This window comes from Ovis aries, chromosome 2, assembly GCF_016772045.2.
Source record: "Ovis aries strain OAR_USU_Benz2616 breed Rambouillet chromosome 2, ARS-UI_Ramb_v3.0, whole genome shotgun sequence".
Lineage (NCBI taxonomy): Eukaryota > Metazoa > Chordata > Mammalia > Artiodactyla > Bovidae > Ovis > Ovis aries.
The window spans coordinates 247322833-247337002 of NC_056055.1; the positions used below are offsets into that span (position 1 = coordinate 247322833).

General features: G+C 49.1%; 2 long non-coding RNA genes across 2 annotated transcripts in view; one reads left to right on the forward strand and one right to left on the reverse strand.

The window, feature by feature from the left end:
- Window positions 1-2899: 2899 nt before the first annotated feature.
- The window catches only part of LOC121818790 (uncharacterized), a 36079-nt gene continuing 24808 nt past the window's right edge, over window positions 2900-14170 (forward strand). The window contains exon 1 of the long non-coding RNA XR_006058910.1: window positions 2900-3282. This is a non-coding gene — a long non-coding RNA (uncharacterized LOC121818790). The remainder of the gene's footprint in view (window positions 3283-14170) is intronic.
- On the reverse strand, window positions 4277-7387 carry LOC121818791 (uncharacterized). The gene is made up of 2 exons (XR_006058911.1): window positions 5282-7387; window positions 4277-4818 (listed from the first exon to the last, which is right to left on the reverse strand). It is a non-coding gene; the product is annotated as an uncharacterized LOC121818791 (long non-coding RNA).

A 14170-nucleotide genomic window follows, 5' to 3' on the forward strand; every position in this document is an offset into this window, starting at 1 on the left:
AGTCTTTCTTATCTCTCCTTGCTATTCTCTGGAACTCTGCATTCAGATGCCTATATCTTTCCTTTTCTCCTTTGCTTTTCGCTTCTCTTCTTTTCACAGCTATTTGTAAGTTGCTAAGTGGTGTCCAGCTTTTTCACAACCCCATGGACTGCAGCCCGCCAGGCTCCTCTGTCCATAGGGTTTCCTAGGCAGGAACACTGCAGTGAGTTGCCATTTCCTCCTTCAGGGGATCTTCCCGACCCAGGGGCTGAACCCCCTTCTCCTGCCTTGGCAGGTGGGTTCTTCACCACTGAGCCTCCAAGGCAGCCCCACGTGTGTGTTACCTGACCTTGATTTCCATGGTCCTTACCGTAGAGTTTGCACACGTAAGCACTCAATAGATATGTGTTGACTGGATGAGTGTGTGGTGCTGAGTACTTCTTTAGACTCCTTCCAGGAGCAGTGACTTCATTTTATCAACAGAGGGACGGAGGCCCAGAGATGGGGCTTGCATTGGCAAATTCTCACACCTAGAAAGGGGCTGAGCTGGGACTCAAAGCCAGGCCTCCGACTCAGCCCAGTGCCCTTTGTCCAACTCTGAGCTGCCAGCTTCCCTCGAGGTTTGGCGTGTTAAGCAGAAGCAGAGCGTTCAGAGGAAATTCACCGCAAGGCAGAGTGTTTACTAGCGATGACCTCACCTCCCCAGCAGTGAAAGGGCAGAAAAGAGCTGAAAAGAGAATACCTTTCCAGTGAATGTGCTGGGCTGGCCAGGCCCCGGCTGACTCACAGAGAAGGTTTCACTTTATAAGGGCTTCTCGGGGGCGCCCCCTGGGTGTGCCTTTCGCCCCGAGTCCAGGTCCGGGAGGGCTCTCGACTTGAAGCCCCAGCTTTGCCAGCTGGGCATCCAGGGCGCTTCCCTCCCCCTCTTGAGTACAAGCCCTTCTTTATCTGGAACCTGTCTCTCCAGCCTCGTGGATGAGCAGGCTTGTGTTAATAGCTCACACCCAAGTTTCGGCAGGTCTGGCTGCCCACTGCCCCTCAGACACCTGGTCTCGCCAGACTTTACGTGGTTGGGTCTGGGAGTCCGAGGGTGCCTCCTGGGCCCCCAGGGCTCACAAATCCTGGTTGCATTCATCAGCAGCCCGTGTCTCTCATTCTCAAAGTCACCAGCGGCCCCAGCGGCCAGGGCCATCTGAAGGAATGGGGGGAGTCATGCCAAGAGCTGGTTTCCAAGGCTTCCGGCCCCCGAGGGGTCCACTGGGTCCGCAGGTTTCTGCAGAAGGTGAGGAAAGGCTGCCCTTAGCACTCTGCTCACCCCTTGGTGCCTGCAGCCAGAGCTACCAGGCCCCCGCCCGGGCACCCCCGGGCACCGCTCCACAGGGCACTCATGCAGTGCCACCGCGGGAGTCCACATTCCGCCTCTTCTTCTAAAGACACTTCTGCGCTTGAGCCATTCCTGCGGCTCCAGGCCCTGCGCTGATACTGTCACCAACTAACTCTGCAGACAGTCCTGAGCTCTGTTTTGATTCTTGGTGTGCGTGTGGGAGGTGGGGGGGGGGTGGTTCCCTGAGGGCTCAGCGATAAAGAATCCATTTGCAACTAAGCCCTTGCAACTGGCGAGTCCTGGAGCCGCAACAAAAGATCCGGCAGGATGTAACTAAGACCTGACCCGGCCAAATAAATGAATAAACAAATAAACATAAAAAAGAACCCACTTTCAGTGCTGGAGTCCCAGGAGATACATGTCCATTCCTGGGTCGGGAAGATCCCCTGGAGAAGGGAATGGCTACCTCCTCCAGTACTCTTGCCTGAAAAATCCCATGGACAGAGGAGCCTGGTGGGCTACAGCCCGTGCGGTCACAAAGAGTCGGACACGACTGAGCACAGTCAGTGGGGACTGCGACCCTCCAGCCACGTCCACACACTCCGAATACTCCTCACGGTCGCTGGGAAGCTGTCACCCACCTATTTTATTTCACAAAGGCCTCCCTGTCCTGTTCAGCAGCTTCTCACTAGCTATCCGTTTTAGGCACAGCAGTGCGTGTCTGTCAACCCCGTCTCTCAATTCGTCTCACCCCCCTTTCCCATTCGGTGTCCATGTATTCTGGGTCCCTATGTCTGTGTCTCTGTGTCTGCTTTGCAGTAGGTTCATCTGTACCATTTCTCTGGATTCCGCACATATGTGTTGAAAGTGAAAGTTGTTCAGTTGTGTCTGACTCTGCTACCCCATGCACTACACAGTCCATGGAACTAATTCTCCAGGCCAGAATACTGGAGTGGGGAGCCTTTCCCTTCTCCAGGGGATCTTCCCGACCCCGGGATTGAACCCAGGTCTCCTGCATTGCAGGCAGATTCTTTACCAGCTGAGCCACCGGGGAAGGCCAAGAATACTGGAGTGGGTAGCCTGCCTATCCCTTCTCCAGCGGATCTTCCCGACCCCGGGATCGAACTGGGGTCTCCCGCGTTGCAGGTGGACTCTTTACCAGCTGATCTACTAGAGGTGTTAATATGCGATATTTGGTTTTGTTTTCCTGACTTGCTTCACTCTGTATGATAGACTCTAGGTCCATCCACGTCTCTACAAATGACCAAAATTCCGTTCCTTTTTATGGTTAAGTGCATTCCATGTACACACCCCCCCCCCCCACATCTCCTCTTTCCACTCATCTGTCAGTGGACGTCTAGGTGGCTTTCATGTCCTGGCTGTTGTGAACGGTGCCGCAGTGAACGTTGGGGTGCCTGTGTCCTTTTGAATCGTGGTTTCTCAGGGTGTGTGCCCAGGAGTGGGACTGCTGGGTTGTATGGCAGTTCTCCTTTCAGCTTTTTTAGGAACCTCCGTACTTCCCCACAGAGGCCGAATCAATTTACATTCCCACCAACAGAGCCAGGGAGTTAGTTCCCTTTTCCTTGCACCCTTTCCAGCACTTGTTTGTAGACTGTTTCAGCGATGGCCGTCCTGAGCTTGTGAGGTGCCTCACTGTAGTTTGGTTTGCATTCCTCTGACAGCTAGTGGCACTGGACATCTTTTCACGTGCCCCTGGGGCATCTGTCTGTCTTCTTTGGGGAAATGTCTATTTACGTCTTGGGTCCATTCTTTGATTGGGCTGTTTACTGCAGGGAGATCACCTGCTCATTTTAGTGATGGAGAAGCTGAAGCTGAGAAATCTGCCCAAACCTCAGCAGCGAGAGGGACGGGGCTGCCGTGGGAACGGGCCTCTCAGGTCCCACCCCTGTGTTCACCACCCCGTGAGCTGTCTGCTGCGAAGACGCACATCCAGGAGCACACACAGAAGGACCTGCAAGGTGAGCCCCAGGCCCCCACGAGGGCGATCCCAGGAATTCCCGGTACTGCCGGCAGCTGCTGGAAATGGTTGGGGTGACGTCTTACACGGGGGGCCGATCGATTGCTGTGATAGGCAGGTGTTTTTGCTCTGTTGGAAGTGGTTAACGATTAAGCTGAATGAAGGCAGAGGGTCAGAAAGGGAAAGGACGTGTGAATTTTGATCCAAGGCCACAGGCTCTCCAAGGTGGGAGAGGACGGGAGGGAGCTGGAGCAGGGAACCAGCCGCCCCCCGCAGCCCTATCCACGGCTCTGCTCCTATGGGTCAGGAACAGGCCTCATGCTGGCTTCAGGTAAACAGAACTGGGTTCTGCCCCAGTACTGCCATTTCCTGGCTGTGGTCCTTGGCCAAGATCCCCCCTGCCCGTCTGAGTCTTGTATTCTCATAAATGTAAAATGAGACTGCCTACCCCCTACTTCATAAAGGGGTCGGGGAGATCACAAGAGATGAGCCAGGTGAAGGGCTTCGCATGGAGCGCATGCTTGGTAGATGCAGATTTCCCATCTCTTTCCACCATGTGGAATATCAGTACTAACTCCCATCAGCCTGAGAGGGCGACGAACCCTAGTTTCGAAACCCACGTCTATCATTTCCTGGCTGTTAAACCTGGAGAAAGTCGTTTCCCCTCCCTGAAGCCCAGCTCCCCAGCTAGGAATGGGGATGATGGGTGCCACATAGTAGGGTTTGGAGCAAGGTTCCAATCCAAAACAAGAGCTAATGAAGCTCTGCTTTGCGCCAGGGGTCTGGGTTGTCTGAGGTTCTGCATTTCCAACAAGTCCTCGGTGGTGCTGATGCTGCTGATCCAGGGACCACACCTTGAGTCGTGAGGGGACAGATGAAGGTCAAGGGGTCATGGGGTTGGGCGGAGTGGGTGAAGCAGAGGCATTTGCTAGAACAGTCTTTAGTGGGCCCTTGCCTGCAGGCTGCCACTGTTTCGGGAGCAGCTACAGATGACCTTGCAATGTACTAAATATGTTTATTTTTTTCTGGCGGGGGGGCCATCAGTTCTTGGCCCCTGGGTGCCCTAGTGCAGGGGGAGACTGACAAGGGCCTGCTACAACCTAAAGCGTAAGAACCCTCGTTGCCCAAGCACAGGCCCCGGGGCTTCTGAAACAGGCTGGAGATCAGGCAGACTGCCTGCAGGCGAGGGCCCTCAAGCTGGTGTCCAAGGACGGCGAGGAGTCAGCCAGGGAGAGGAGGGGGCGGAGGAGGTGTGGTGTGGGGACAGGACCACACAGACCCGCTCCCGGGACAGAGTCCGCCTTTGTGTCATTATTTTACAGCCCTGTGCAGGGAAGAGCAGCAAGGCGGGGGCAGGGAGAGCTGGGGTTTGCTGGCATGCAGCATCACTGCCGTGCTGTGTGAGTGGATGTCACAGCTTCTGAGCCTCAGCATCCTCTTCTGTTGGGTGGAGGTGATGCGGACCGAGAGGGTAGCGAGAGACAGCACCCGGCGTGTCTGACTTCCAGCCGCTGGTTCTCACTGTGACGCCCTTTTCCTGGCAACACAGAGATCCAATACCTGAGCAGAGAGGTCCTGGTCTCCCGGGGGCCTCTTGGGTGGGGAGCCCCTGCCCTTTGGGGCTCTACTTGCCCCCCTCTGGCAGAGATAACAGGACTGTTATCGTGGTCAACAGACTCCTCCTGGGATACGGAGGGAGCAATAGAACAACCTCTGTTCATCCTTGCCTGGCAGGTCAGCCAGCAGCCTCTGACCTCCCAGACGGCTTAACTCAGCTGCGGCGACCCAGGGCTGACCTGCCTTCAGAGCTGCCCCTCCTCCGTACCCACTCACCTCCAGCCCACTTCCCTCTCCATCCCAACTTGCTTGTCTATGTGCTTATTTCTTCCTCTTGGGTTTATCTATTTGCCCAGAGGCGCAGCACAGCGTGATAGCCTGAGACCTGGCGTCAGGTCTGGGCTGGAATCTCTGGGATCCAATTCTTTGAGTGGGCTACTTACCCCACAGGTGACCAAACATTCTAGTTTGCCTGGGACAGAGGGGTTCCTGTGACATGGGATTTTCAGTTGTAAAACAGGGATGGTTCCAGAAAAATTGGAGTCGGTCGCTCTGTTTCCCTCTCTGAGCCTCAATTTGCTTGTAAGCTGGGGGTGATTATCTCTGTTGAGGGGATTAAGAGGGATAACACAAGGAAGCACATCGCGCCCAGCACGTGGCGAGTTGTCAGTGATGGTGTCAGTTACTTCTCTGCCTGGAGGAAATCGCAAGCCTTCCACGCTGAATTTCTCACCTCCCTTGTTCCCATGACCTTTTCAAATGGACGCAGAAGCAGGTCTGGGGTCGTGTCTGCTCTTGAGAAATCATTAAACCTGTCCGCAGCGCTTTTGCTCAAAGTGCCTCTTGACGGACAAGCCGGAAGCAGATGCACAGAGGCGGTTTAGTAGAGAGAGGCAGACGGGAAACCACGTGGCCGGGTCCACTTCGACTCTGCGATTAACTTGCTGTGTGACCTTTCACAAGTTGCTTTACCACGCGGAGCTTCAGTTTTCCCATCTGCAAAACTGAGGGCTCTCAGCGCAGCCTGCAGCTCTAACGCTCTACAGCCCTACACGCTGTGAGAGAGGAAGTATTGGGGATGGGACAGCTTGGTTGGAGCCAGTAAAAGGCTGAGGAGGAAGTGAAACTACCCTCCTAGGTGGGACCTGAACCCAGACACACCTCAGGGTGGGACTTGACCCCGCAGTCCCTGACCTGGGGGGGATTCGAAACCACTGTCTTTTAATTTAAACCCCTCACCTGGTGCCAGGACTTACTGAAGCTCAGGTTCTTTTTTCTCATCACAGAGTTCAGTGTGAGGCAAAGAGGTGAAGAGTGAGTTTATTGGCATGAGATGCTTGTGAGAAATTCAAGTGGGCAGGCAAGGGAGTGCAGTCCCAAGAAAAAGGAGGGCTACCCTTGTATAATCAAAGAAAAAGTGGGGAGGGGAGAAGGCCACCCTCTTCCTCCCTCTTGGGCAGACACCAGGCTTTCATTCTCCTTTGACCCTATACGGTCTAAGCAGGACTGTCACGCGTGATTGAAATCATATGTATATTAGCAAAAGGGCGGTAACGTATAATGAAATATGGTACTTCACCTCGGGTTTCCGTGCAATTTCCCCTTTCCCCCAGTTTTTTCACCTTTTACCTGTATTCCTGTATTAACTATATGCAGAAATGCTGCTTTTCAAGGACCATTAACTCCCTGGCTTCATGTAACAAGATTCAGACCCCATATCTACTGTCCTGTGCTTTACCAATCAGGGCTTGTGGCCTGAGTGTGCCTGGCGCTTAGATGCACCTGGTCTTCCTTCAGAGTAGTGTAAACTGTTGCTAGGTTACTGGATTCTTTTCCTGAGTAGTCATTGGCCTACAACAGTCTCCCAAACTCCCTTAAAATCCCCCCTCTGTCTCTGATCCCGTAGTGGGACTCCTAAATGCTCTATTTAATTATCTTACACTATCCTTTTCTTTAGGAGCTAAGATTTTGGTTCCTTCTTAAGCACTGACTACAATTTTGAGAATAGTGCAAAGTGGAAAATGACTAAGGCATCCTACTGACAGAGCAGTTGATTGGTGTCTGCACAGCAGGCTGGACATGGCCTCACGATGCCAGGTCACGGGCATTCATTTACTCCCTCCTGTATTTAACTGTTCATTCCTTTCTTCCTTCATCCCTCCCTTCGTTCAATCATTCTTTCACTGAGTGGCTCACACAGCGATTGATTGCATGGGTTCTGAAACCGATCTACCTGGATTCAAATTCAGGCTCTGCCAATCATTACGTGAACGCAGCAAGTTACTTACCTTTCCACTGCCTCCATTTCCTCATCTATAAAATGGGCACAACAGAAATACCTGGCTCTTGGGGGCGGCTTGCCTGCTGAAGGTCTAAAGCCAGTGCCCGGCATTGACAACGTGCAGTCCACGTGTGCGCCATACTGCTTATTCTGTCGCCATTTACCAGGAGACGGCTCCGCGGCAGGCGCTGGGCTGGGCAGCCACTAGGGATCCAGATCTGGAGGGCAGTCAGTCCCCTACCTCGAGAAAGTCGTGAAGGGATAAACTGACAGTTATGGAGTCACATGGTTAGTGTTGTAGTGTTGTGTAGGTAAGCACAGGGTGCTATGGGAACAAAGAGGAGGGACACCCAGCCTGGATGGGTTGGGCTCACAAGGGGGTGTGTACCCAGGAAGGCTTCCTGGCAGAGATGTCACTTGATCTGAGTCTTGAGATACAGGTACACGTTAGCCAGGAAGTGAAGAGGGTGGGGTGGTGGGAAATTCTGGCAGAGGAAACAGCTTGTGCAAAGACTTGGAGGGGAGAATATGGATATTTAGGGGACAGATGTGGCTTGCTATGACTTGCTGGGGTGTGGGCAGGTGGTCTATGAAGCCAGAGGGACAGTAAAGCTCTAACTACACTGGATATTCCAGAACTGCTAAAAAGTTAATATTTATCAGCTAGGCCAGTGTCCCCAACTTTTAAGATCATGCTCTAAAATACACACACAAAAAAGGTCCATTATATGGAGATTTATTTATGAATAAATTATATACGTATACACACAAATGTATCATGTATAAGACACAAAAATACAAGCATTTAATTGGATTTTTTTTTTTTTTTTGCCTATTGAATTATGTGAGTTCTTTATACACTTTGGATATCAGCCTCTTATCAGGTATATGATTTGCAAAAATTTTCTCCCATTTGGTAGGCTGCCTTCTAGTTTTGTGGATGGTCCCGTTCGCTAAGCAGAAGCTTGTTAGCCTGATGTAGCCCCACTTGTTTGTCTTTGCTTTCGTGGCCTCTGCTTTCGGGGCCAAATCATCACCAAGACGGAGGCCAAGAAGCTCAGCCCGTGTACTTTCTTCTAGGGGTTTTACGGCTTTAGGTCTTACATTCAAGTCTTTTCTTCCCTTGTGAGTGATTGTTTAATATAATTTGGTTGGTTATGATGTTTTGGAAAGAACTGCCAGCAAAGACCGTTTCTGGATTTCATTTGTCTCCGGCTGTGCTGGGTCTCTGCTGCTGCGGGTGAGCTTCCTCCAGCCGCGGTTCACGGGCTGGTCTCCGTCGGGCCGCGAGGGCCTCTCGTTGCGGCGGCTCCTGCTGTGGCGCACGGGCTCTAGAGTGTGGGCTGAGCAGTCGTGGCTCACGGGCTCAGCTGCCCTGTAGCACGTGCGATCTTCCCAGACCAGGGACTGAACCCCCGTCTCCTGCGTTGGCAGGTGGATTCTTAGCCACTGGACCGCCTAGGAAGTCCGAAGATCACTTTTTAGGGTAGCTAACTTACAAAAAGTCTAAGGCAGCATGAGAATCACGTAATAAAACACATGAAGTTAAAACCAGAACCTGAAACCACTCATCCTGTGTTGGAATCTATAATCCACCTTGAGTTCATTTTTGTGTAAGACAGTGGTCCTGCTCCATTCATTTGTATGTGGTTATTCAGTTTCCCCAACAGAAATAAAAATAATACATACAAACAGAAATCCTGGTGCTCTCTCTCCTTTGCACCCGGTGGCTCTTCTGTGCTCTCTCTCCTTTGCACCCGGTGGCTCTTCTGTGCATCTCCTGAAATGCACCCCCCTGCTCCCACGCTCAAGCTCACTGCTCTACACTGCGGGGTGCGCCGGAAGCTGGCACGTGGGAGAGGTGTGGACTTCCACCTTTGAAAGGTCCTTTTGGCACTGACACACGCTGCAATCCCTGCAGCCATTAAGAGGAAGATAAAGTTGTGTATTGCTAACACTGCAAGTTGTTGCTGTATTAAAATAATATATTAAAGGAAAGAAAGTGAAGTCGCTCAGTTGTGTCTGACTCTTTGGGACCCCATGGGCTGTAGCCTGCCAGCTTCCTCCGTCCATGGGGTTTTCCAGGCAAGGATACTGGAGTGGGTAGCCATTTCCGTCTCCAGGGGATTTTCCCGACCCAGGGATCAAACCCAGGTCTCTCGCTCTGCAGGCAGACTCTTTACCATCTGATCCACCAGGGAAGCCCTAAAATAATATGTGGCAGAGAGGCAATCGCCCGTTGCCCAGGACTGAGTGCTTTCCCTGGGTGCAGGATCTTCAGCGCTAAAACAGGGACTGTCCTGAGCAAACCAGGTTCCCCGATAGAACGTCTAGTACAACCCTATTGTGTAAGGAATATAAATGAATGTTTAGACAAGAGTTGCAAGGTAGCTCGTCCAAAACATTTGCAGTGGTTAGCACTGAGTGATGATGGTGGGAAATTACAACTTGCCTTCGCTTCTTTTTATTAAGCAATGTATTTTGGGTTTTGCTTCCCTGAATTAGACATTTTCTGTTGAGAAATACGCATTATTGTGTGACTTGAAAAAGAAATTGGCTGCATGGGTCTTCTCTGCGGTCCTCACGGTTAGTTGCCCCACAGTGAGCGGGTTCTTGGTTCTCTGACCGCGATCTAACCCACATCTCCTGGAGAATGGATTCTCAACCACTGGACCACCAGGGAAGTCCCCTCTTGTGTGACTTTTAGAGCATGAAGCACATGGAAGTTAAGATTCCACTGGCAAGCAGGGCAGAGCAGAATGAGGCAGATGGCCTGGGGCAACTTGGAGGCAGTAGGAGAATACGGCGAGTCGTGAGATGGCCTGGACTTAGCACTGGGGATGAGGGGGGAGAGAAAATACGGTTCAAGCGATTCGTGGAGAAAAAGACTCACGAGGACTCTGATTGATTAACTCTGGGGACAGAAAAAGAAAGCAGGAGTTTCGGCTACCCACAGATTTCTGAGTGGTGCCATTGACTAAGACGGATAATTCAAGAGAAATAGAAGCTTTGAGAAGGAGGGATAAAGATAGGAGCTCTGGGGGCCGGTGTTACTCTGTTGGCTTGATTATGGACATACCGATAGCTACGGACACCCAAGAGGAAGTGTAGGAGTGGGGCTTATCACAGGAGCTCAGGGCACTAGCTATTTGCAGGCCTGTTTCTTAAGTCATTATCACCAGCAACCTCCCTTTGAAAAGTTGTCCAGACCTCCAACAACATGCTCTACTGGCCTGGAAGTCCCTTCTGACACATGGCCTGATTTGAAAGCAGTTAAGTTTTAAAATACACTGCAGTAATCCCCTGCTCTCACTTGTAAGCAGTGAAAAGATGACTCATTTGCATTATATGGAAGGTTCCTCTTCTCTTTTAGTGAAAAAAAAAAAAAAAAAACAGAAAAACCCTGTACATCCCTTTATCTTTATTTCCCTCTCCAGCATCAGTGTAGTGATTTCATCTCTTTAAAATGTGTTGATATTTATCGTACGGCCCAGTATTTGGTGTATCTTGGTTTTGCTCTTGAAAACAAAGTGCACGCCATTATCGGGTGGAGTGTTGTACAAATGTAAATTAGGCAAGTTGTTTGACAGTGCTGTTCAAGTCTTCTGTATCCTTGCTGACATTCTGTCTACTTGTTCTATCAATTATAAGAGTATTGAAATGTCCAGCTCTCACTGGGGATTTGTCTGCTTCTCCTCTCGGTTTTTGCTTCATGTATTTTTGAAGCTCTGTTATTAGGCACATGTATAATTAGGAGTAATATATTCTCTTGATCACTTTATCCATTTCTCATTCATTAATCTCTGGTAAAATCCCTTGTTCTGAAGGCCTACTTTGTCTGAGTTTAGATAACTTACATTTAATGTAAGTATCAATATAATTGGGTTTAAATCCACTGTTCTGCTATGCGCTTTCTATTTTTCCCATCTCTTTTTTCTCCCTGAATTTTCTTCCCCTTGCCTGGTTATATACCTTTTATAATCCATTTTATTTTCATTCTTTCTTTCCCTTTTTTTTGGTTGCACTGCACAGCTTGTGGGATCTCAGCTCCCCAACTAGGGAGAGAACCAGGGCCGGGGCAGTGAAAGCCTGGAATCCTAACCACTAGGCCACCAGGGAAATCCCGATTTTCTTTTTCAGTGGCTGCTTTGGGGTTAATTATGTGCATCTTTAACTAATCACACAACACTTGAATACTTTGCATATTCATTAGTCAGCATTCAAACAGAGAAACAAAACCACTGGGAGCGATACTTAGCAAGGGATTTATTATAGAAATTTGATCTTATGCAATGATAGGGAGCTGGCTAAACAGTTTCTGAAAGGCTGGTTTCTTTGTGCCTAGTGCTGGTATACTACTGGATGTGAAGGGAAAGAAATTGGGAGCGGGAGAGGGATTTGAAGTGGGGGCAGAGTAGCGGAGCAGGAACAAAGCAGCACCCACACGTCCTCTCTCACCGTTTGCAAGAGGCCATCTTTGATGACGTGCATGACCTGCAGGAGAGACTGGGGTTTCTCAGTCTCAGCACACCTGGGCCAGGGCTCGGAGAAACTGCAGGATGATCCAGCAGGAGCTGGAGGGGCTGCGGGCTCAGCTGCTGCCTCGTGACGACAAGGTGACCCAGCAGTTAACTTACAGCAAGTTACGCTCTGCACCTGGTGTCCCTGCACCAATGTTTAGAGTGACAAAAAAAAAAAGCAAGTGGTTGCTGCTTCACTGTACCCACCAGATGTTGTATAAAATGTCTCTAGTGACCCGTGCTGACTTGGAACGGTACAGGGAAAGAAACTCTGGGAATACAGTTCCAGCTTAGCTGAGCTGATACAATGCAAATCCACCAAAGCAGAGAGACTAAGACAGCCTTTAACAGTAAATTTCCACTCCCCCTGTGTCCCTCGGGTGCTACTGTTGCCATACCTTTTGCTTTTACATACGTCGCACACACCACTATACACTGTTATTTTTGTTTATCTTTCAAAGAAGTCAGCAGATGCGAAGTCACATGTGTATCTTCTCTCGGTTTGCTACTCCCTATTTCAATTCAGGTTTCTGTCCGGAATAATGGCCTGTCACTTGAAGAGCTTCCTTTACCATTTCTCGTAGTGCAGGTCTGCTGGTAACAAATTCTCTCTGCTTTTGTTTTCCTTTTGTGAAGAAGTTATTTCCTTTTCATTGTTTAAAGGGTATTGTTGCTGGCCATAAAATTTTAGGTTGACTGCTTTTTTCTTTTTCTTTCAGTGCTTTGGAGAGGTTCCACTGTCTCCTGCCTACATAGTTTCTGATGAGAATGCTTTAAATTCTTATCACTGTTTCTCTGTATATGACCTGCCCTTTTTTCTTTGTTTGCTTTTAAAATTGTCTTGTTATCGCTTGTTTTCAGCAATTTGACTATGATGTATCTTGGTGTGGGGTTTTTATGTTAATCCTGACTGGAGTTTTTTGACATTCTTGAATATCTGCGTTTATAATTTTTCTCAAAATTTCCAGCCATCATTTCTTCAAATGTATTCTTTTTGTCTGTCTTTTTCTCTCTTTCTCTCTCCTCTCCTTTCCTTCTTGGACTTCAATTACACGTATGTTAGACCATTTGATGTCATATCACAGATCATTAAGCTCTGTTTATTTTTTTCCATCTATTTTTCTCCCTGGGCTTCAGTTTAGGTAGGTTATATTGCTGTATTGAACATATGGGTCAATTATCTTTTCCTCTGCAGTGTTGATCTCATTGGATAAAATTCTCATTTTACATAGTCTATTTTTCATTTTAGAAGTTCTACTTGATTCTTTTTTATATCTTCCATTCCTCTACCTATTATGATTATATATGTATTTAAATATTTGTAATTATAATAACTCTAGCATCTTTATATCTAGTCCTATCATCTCTATCATTTCTGTGCCCATTTTCACGGGTTGATTTTTCTTCTGTCCGTGGGTCACAGTCTCCTGCTTTGGGGCATATCCATCAGTTTCTGACTGGATGCTGGACATTATGGCTGTTACATAGTTGAATGTCTCAATTTTGTTGTCTTCTTTTAAATAATGTTGGGCTTTGTTGTAACATGCAGCTAGGTTACTTGCACACTATCTTTATCCCTTTGAAGCCTGTTTTCAAACCTTGCTATGGCTGGTCTGGACTAGCCTTCAGTCTAGGGATGGTGTAGCCCATGGCTAACACGTGACTTCTGCGAAGTTTCCACTGAACATTTGAGGTTTTTACTGAGTTTTGCCCACTCTGGCTGGTCGCAACTCAAATGTTTTCTGACCTGTGTGAGCTCTGGGAATTGTTGCACTTGCAAATTTCAGTGTGTCTGTGCTCTGTCACGGGGAATTTTACTCAAGTACTCAACAACAGCTCTAGAAGCTCCTATGCAGATTTCTGGAGCTCATTTGCTGCGCAGCTTCCTCCTTTCTGGAACTTTGCCATACAGCTTCTAGCTGTGTCTCTGTACACCAAACTCCAAATGCTCAGTTCAGCAAGATTGGTATGTTCTTCTTGGGATTCCCTCTCCTTGGACCATGGTCTGAAGTATGACTCCAGGCAGAAAACCAGGACAATCAGCCCTCTCCCCCAACCCCCAGTATATTTATCTCTCTTCTCTTATGGATCACATTCTGCCATACTTGCTTTCCATTGCTTGAAAGCAGTTGTTTCATCTATTTTGGTCGGCTGTCTGGCTGTTTCGGTGGCAAGGCAAGCCTAATTCTTGTTACCGCATCGTAGTCAGATGCGGAAGTCAGGAACTGACAGAAGGGAAAGCTCTCTAAAGGCTCCCGTTAGATGTTACCCCTCTCTCAAAAAGCTTTTCTAAGTTTCTGCCTCTTCTGTGATTATTGCTATCACATTCTGCCTTGACTTATAACCAAAGATACATGTGACTGTCTCAGTGGACGATGAGGGCCTCAAAGGTGGGCACAGAGTCTTCATTATCTTAGAAACTTCTCTGAGCCTAGCATGTGATGGGGAAGTGAGACAGGATTACCCTGTATGGCTTGACGGTGAACTGAGGTGACTCCGACGAGGCAGTGGCACCCCAGTCTGAAAACCTA